We start from the raw sequence: 7,389 nt of genomic DNA, 5'->3' as shown, positions 1-7,389 counted from the left end.
TTTTAGATATGTTCTTGAGAGAGTTTGTTCCTCAGAGCCTCAGGGATGCATGGCGCGCAAAGTTTGAACATTTTAGCCAGGGTACTATGACTATCTCGGAGTATGTTGTCCATTACAACAACTTGGCTAGACATGCCTTAGCCTTGGTTTCTACTGTTCGCGGGAGGGTTCACTGATTTATTGAGGGACTTAATCCCAGCATCAGGTCTAGCATGGCTCGTGAGTTGGAGATGGAAATTTCTTATCAATAGATGGTGAGCATTTATAGGAGGATAAAGGGTATGCATGCTAGGGAGAGAGATGATAGGGAGGCCAAGAGGTCTCGAGAATCGGGCCATTATTCTAGTGCCTGTGCCCCAGCTGCAGGTCGTTATGGTAGGAGTTATATGAGTCGCCCCGTTCATTCAGCTCTTCCAGCAACTAGTGGTATTCCAGCTCTTCCTAAGCCCTAGGAGCCTTATTATGCACCTCTAGTATCTAGTTCGCCTCCTGCGCGGGGTGTTTTCAGTGGTCAGTCCAGCAGACCTGGCCCGAGCTAGTCACAGCCACCATATCCTCCCAGAGCTTGTTTTGAGTGTGGTGATATAGACCATATGGTGAGGTATTGCCCCAGACTTAGGAGGGGTGCACCTCCACAGACTTCTCAGTCACAGCGTGCCCCATTGAGTTCTCAAGCTATGGTTATAGCTCTAGTTGCTACCCTACCTGCTCAGCTAGCTAGAGGTGGAGGCTGGGGAGGTAGAGGTCACCCTAGAGGAGGAGGCTAGGACCGATACTATGCCCTTCCTGCATGTATCGAGGTTGTTGCCTCCGATTCTGTCATTACAAGTATTATACTGGTTTGTCACAGATATGCATCGATTCTATTCGATCCAGGTTCCACTTATTCTTATGTGTCTTCTTATTTTGCTTCGCATTTGGGTGTATCTCGGGATTCTTTGAGTTCCCCCATTTATGTTTCTACTCCTGTGTGAGATTCTCTTGTTGTGGATCGTGTTTATTGGTCGTGTTTGGTTGCTCTTAGTGGTTTTGATACCGGAGCCGATTTATTGTTGCTCAACATGGTTAATTTTGATATTATCTTGGGCATGGACTGGTTGTAGCCCCATTATGCTATTCTTGATTGCCACGCCAAAAACGTGACGCTGGCTATGCCAGGTGTACCACGTGTTGAGTGGAGGGGTGCTTTAGATCACACTCCCAGTAGAGTTATTTCCTTCCTTAAGGCTCAGCGTATGGTTGAGAAGGGGCGTGATGCCTATCTAGCTTATGTGAGAGATGTCAGTATTGATACCCCTTCAGTGGATTTAGTCCTAGTAGTATTGGATTTTTCTGATATATTTCCAGCTGACCTTCCAAGCATGCCGCCTGATAGAGATATTGATTTTGGCATTGATTTGTTGCCGGGCACTCAGCCGATTTCTATTCCTCCGTATCGTATGGCTCCTCCTAAGTTGAAGGAGTTGAAGGATCAGTTACAGGAATTGCTGGATAAGGTTTTTATTAGGCCAGTGTATCACCTTGGGGTGCTCCTATCTTGTTTATGAAGAAGAAGGATGGTTCTATGTGTATGTGCATTGATTATCGCTAGTTGAACAAAGTATTTATATTTGAGACTACGGATCGGTATTCCGGGAGATCCCTCGCATTATGAGTTGGACTACGGGACAGTATCCCGGGAGATCCACTGGATATTTATATTTGGGACTATAGGACGGTATCATGGGATATCCTTGGTTGTTATATTTGTGCTGAGTTGTATTTCTTTCTGTGTTTACTTTGCCTCTGTAGTAGTTGTTGTTGTCCTTTATATATTGTGTTACTTTTACTGTTGTACTTACTTATACTGTTTGTTCGACACTATTGAACCTTATATTTTATTTGACCTTAGTAGGGCCCTGGCCTTCCTCGTCACTACTCGATTGAGGTTAGACTTGGCTCTTACTGAGTACCGCTGTGGTATACTCATACCCTAAAACATGTGCAGATCTAGATAATTCCACTTAAACTCATCACTCTTGAGATGAGGCGCTTGTAGAGACTCCGAGGTATATATGTCGCGTCCGCAGACTGAAGAGTCCCTTTCCACTCTCCTTTTAAGTATTAGCCCTTCTGTATTTCTTTTCTTTGTTAGATATTCTAGAGTTAGACACTCTAGACATTCAAAAGTTTGTGTTTCATGAGATTCCGGGTTTTGAAAAATGTTGTTAGTTTCGAGAGTTGTTATTGTACGTGCCGAGCGGCACCTTAACCACTGTTTTATTTTACTATTTTGGTTTTTAATTATTTATTCTGCAATTTTTTTTGTTTTGTTTATTTTCCGCATTGTTAGGTTTACCTAGTCGTAGAGACTAGGTGCTGTCACGATGGTTCACGGAAGGCGAACCAGGATCGTGAAAACTTTTTACATGGTCTTTGGTGCAATTATATTCTATATATGTTTCAGACAATTCTCACATTTGCGGCTAATGACCTAACTATTAGAAAAGAGTTGAGACCCATAGTCCATTTTCTTACCAAAGCTGCATATGATTTTTCTTATCCATTAATATCTACCTTAGCTTGTGCACATATGGGGAGCCACATAGCTCCAAGAAGTGTTACCCCTTTATCGAAAAATTATATTATTTAGATAGATAAAAATTATTTTTATGTATATTATATGGTAAATCTCTTTAACTTTTTGTATATTTACTTTTTTGTTTTTAATTTTAATACAACTTAATGTAAATCTTGACTTTGTTACCGCACATATATACAGACTAATTGTTTAACGAGAAGGAAGATTATTTTCACACATTAAATACCGAAAATGCTCTCTTTTTTCATTCCTAGCTATGACACGTAAGTCATTGTTCAACAGATAGGTGTCCAGGTGTCCATTGTTGGTAGATGTGCATCAAGACTATCCTTTAATAACATACCTCAAAAAGATAAATCTTACCATTTTATGTCAACACAGAAGCTAAAGGATTGAGAGGTGTGAAAGAATCAATGTCACGATTCAAATCTTGTCAAGGTCATAATAGTACTTAACACTGTTGGCATGGCAAATCGATATACAGAAAATTGGTTTATAATAAATGACCAAATAATAACATGACCTGTGGAACCGAACACAAGTAAAAGGCGAATCAAGTAATAAGTAGTATCGGAAAGAATAACTGCAATTGACATCAGATAAACCCTAAGGGAGTATGGTCAACGGGAACAAATCGTATATTTTCCATCGGATAGCATTCAATGAAGAATATCCTATTGCATTAAGAGGACAGTCGTTGCAAAGAATATTTGCATTCATAGTTTGTCGTTACATATTAATCAATAATTCCTTTATTATCATTTAAGTGGGGCTTGATCCTACGATCTTGTTTTCCTAGGTATAGCTCTAAATACCAGGCTCAACAACCATTGTAACACACGCAATTCTTGGAAAACCATGCGATGTATTTCATTTTCGCTCTCAATTAAACATACGATGTTCTCGGAGCCAGGGTTGTTATCTTTTTTAATTTTTAATCACTATGTCTTACTTTTAATCTTATTTATTTATCATTTTTGGATCAAATCAATTCTCTTATCTATAAATCACGTAAGAAATACAACTGTACCATTTTACGGCTAAGTAATTTGGCGTCCACTGTGGAGCGTAAATAGTTGCGTAATTGCTTTGATCCTTGCATTTATTACTAACTTGTTTGACTTTTTCCTTAGCAAAAAAACAAAAAATGGCAGCTAATGATGTTAACATCAACATTGATGGACACGAGAATTTGCATCAATATGAAGATTCAATAATCGACTCCCATAATAAAGGGGTACGAGGCAACCCTGCTTCGTGAAGCACAGTATCCTCGGCATGTACGAGAGACAACTCCCAATGAAACGGATGAGGAACATGTTGCGGAAATAATGAGAATCATAAGAGAGTAGCGAAAGCCATCATAGGCCATCTCTCAAGGCTGGATTGGGTGATGATAGAGTAGTAGTAAGCATTGTCAGGTGCTTGTAACAATGAAAACAGAAGGGGCCCGGTTCCTCCCAACATTTCTACAAATCAAATGTCTCAAAGAGTTGATAACAACATCCCAAGGGGCAAGGTTAGTTTCGACGGTGCCGTAAGGACCAGTAGCGTATATGGTAACGATAATGGTAATGATCCCTTCAAAACAGAGCTTATGAGATTTATGAGGGAAATGAATGAGCGGGTGGATCAAAACACGAAGGAGTTTCAAGCCTGAATGGATCAGATTGCAGGCGCTCCACCCATTTTGAAAGGCCTAGATTTGAAAAAATACACTCAATTGTTGTTTAAACCAGTCGCAGCACTAGAGTTGATTCTGAAGTGGTTCAAAATGTCAGGCATACCAAAATACAATAGGACATCGTATCCTCAGGAGCACATCACAACCTATACCATAACTATAAAAGGGAACGATTTGGCTCAACATGAGATTGAATCGGTCTTGCTAAAGAAGTTTGGCGAAACCGTCACAAAGGGGCCCCTGACATGGTATTCACTCTTACACGAGTATTCAATTGACCCTATCGAAATGCTTGCAGATTTATTTATAAAGTCACATGCCAAAGAAAGGAAGGTCCAAGCCAGGAAAGCGAACATATTTATGATCACGCAAGGTGAGTCCAAATTGCTGCAAGAATTCGTGATGAGGTTCCAGAAAGAGAGGTTGATGCTACCGGCTATACTAGACAAGTGGGAAGCAAAGGCGTTCACAAAGGGATTGAATCCAAAGAGTTCTGACGCCTCCCTAAAGGTGAATGAAAGCCTTCTCGAATTCCAAGAGACCACATAGCCAGATGTCTATAACCGTTATGAGTCTAGAAATAAGGATAAAAGATGAATAGCTCAGGTTCCCGACATCAACTAAGGGGCGGGACAAATATAAAGAACAGGATAAGTTCAGAAGCAATTTCGACACGGATCGGTGATCTTCTAAAGGTCGTTTCCTTCCATACGAGAGAATTGAAGGATGTCACAGCAAAGGGATCTGGTCCTCAGATAGGTTTGCTCCCGATATAAGAACTGATTGTGGCCGAAATAGTAGATCGTTACAAGAAAAAAAGGTATTAGGGGCCCAGGATTCCACATATCCCAGGCTATCGGATTACAACTTCGACATTAACATAATTGAGTTGGTATCAGCAATGAGAAATATCAAAGAAGCACGATTTCCTAAGCCAATTAAATCTGATCCCAGCCAGAGGGATCCTAACTTATACTTCGAATATCATGGGACTCACGACCACAAAATTTGGGACTACGGGCATCCGTGTGAAGAGACGGCGATGTTGTTGAAGAATGGCGATCTCAGGGATTTCTTGAGCGACTGAGGCAAGAACTATTACGGCCATAGCCGAGACAATGTGGAGCCTTCGAAGATAGAAGAAGTCTCCTCAGTTGACTATTAACATGATTTTCGGAGGGAAAGAAATTAATGGCACAAACTCCTCGGCGGCAAAGAAAACAAAGATATTAGTGAACCGCAACAAGAGACTCCGAGAAGTCGCAGAAGATGACATCACCTTCACAGAGGAGATGCCGACATACTTCTTTTACCATATAATGACGCCCTTATAATTTCTCTGAATGTCTTAGATTTCAAGATTAAGACTGTTTTGGTTAACCCATAAAGCTCAACCAACATCATTCGATGGAAAGTGTTGGAACAAGCAAAGTTGACTGGAAGCATCATTCCAGCTACAAAGCTACTCGGTCGGTTCAACTTGGCAAGTGTGAAGACCCGAGGAAGGATCCTATTGCCCACGAATACCGAAAGGGTAACCAAGACCACCTTATTTGAAGTGGTACATGGCAACATGAGTTACAACATAATCCTTATAAGGCCGTAGATATATGAGATGAAAGTTTTGCCCTGAACATATAATCAATAGTTGAAATGCGCGACCTCGGATGTAATCAAGCAGATAAGAGGAGATCAACTGTAGCAAGAGCGATTAACACAATGTCGATTTCCAGTAGTAAAGGTATGGAGGCCAGCAAATAGCAATTACAGGAACCGTCGCTTTCTCCCTTGACAAATAAAGATGATAAAGGCAAGGAGTCGTCAGAATCTCAGCAGATACCGAGATACTTTTAGGTACTAGAGGAGATAGATGTAACCAAGTCCACTGTATAAGAACTCGAGCAAGTTGCTTTATTTAAAGAATTCTTCGAAAGGAAGTTTCTCTTGGGAGGAAGACTCAATCTTGAACTCAGGTAAGGATTTAATGATTTCTTTAAAGCTATTGTCGATTGTTTTGCATGATCAAACTCTGATATGATAGGTATCCCATTAGAGGTGGACGTTCACAAGCTAAGCCTTGATACTAACTTCCCATTGGTGAGGAAAAAGAAATTCCCAATAGCCAAGGTCGAAAATAGGTTTGTTAAAGAATAGGTAATTCGACTACTTGACATCAACTCAATCCGGGAGGTAAAATATCCTCAATGGTCAGCTAATGTAGTTGTAGTTCCAAAGATGAATAAAAAGTTTAGAATTTGTGTAGATTATAAGGACTTAAATAAGGTGTGCCTTAAAGACTCGTCCCATTGCCAAATATTATCAAATGATTGATGCAGCGACCAAACACGAGGTAATGAGTTTCCTTTATGCGTACTCTGGGAACAATTAAATCAAGATGAACTTGGAGAATCAAAAAAAAATTTCGCTCATAACAAACTTTGACACATGTTGTTATAATGTGATGCCATTTGGGAATAAAAATGTTGGAGCCACTTATCAGAGGCTCGTGAACAAGATGTTCGCGAAGCAAGTAGGCAAAACAATGGAAGTATATAATGACAACATGCTAGTCAAGTCTTTGAGTGCAAGTGATCATTTGTAACACCTCTAGGAAACCTTAAACATCTTGAGGAAGCATAACATAAAACTTAACCATGAAAAATGTACGTTCGGGGTTGGCTCCGAAAATTTCTTGGGGTTCTCGGTCTTGCAAAGAGGGATCAAGGTAAATCCTAATAAAATCAAAGCCATTAAAGACATCCCAAACCAACTAATGAGCATAAATGAGGTATAGAGGTTAATCGGAAGGCTGACAGCTTTAAGCAGGTTCATCTCAAGATCCTAAAAAAATGTCATCATTTATTCTCACTTCTGAAAAAGAAAAACAATTTCGAGTGGACTCCCGAATGAAAACAGTCTATGAAAGATCTAAAAAGGTACCTGTACAACCCCCTGTTACTATCAAAATCGGGGAAAGGCGAGCAGTCGTTAATACATACATACATATACATATATATATATATATATATATAGCAGTCTCAAAAGTAGTGATAATTGTCATTTTAGTCCGAGGAGAAGAAGTTACGCAATTTACTGTCTATTATGTTAGTAAAATAATTTCAGG

This window comes from Nicotiana tabacum, chromosome 3 (assembly GCF_000715075.1).
Source record: "Nicotiana tabacum cultivar K326 chromosome 3, ASM71507v2, whole genome shotgun sequence".
NCBI lineage: Eukaryota > Viridiplantae > Streptophyta > Magnoliopsida > Solanales > Solanaceae > Nicotiana > Nicotiana tabacum.
The sequence above is the reverse complement of the archived record's forward strand: the minus strand, read 5'-3'. Positions refer to the sequence as shown.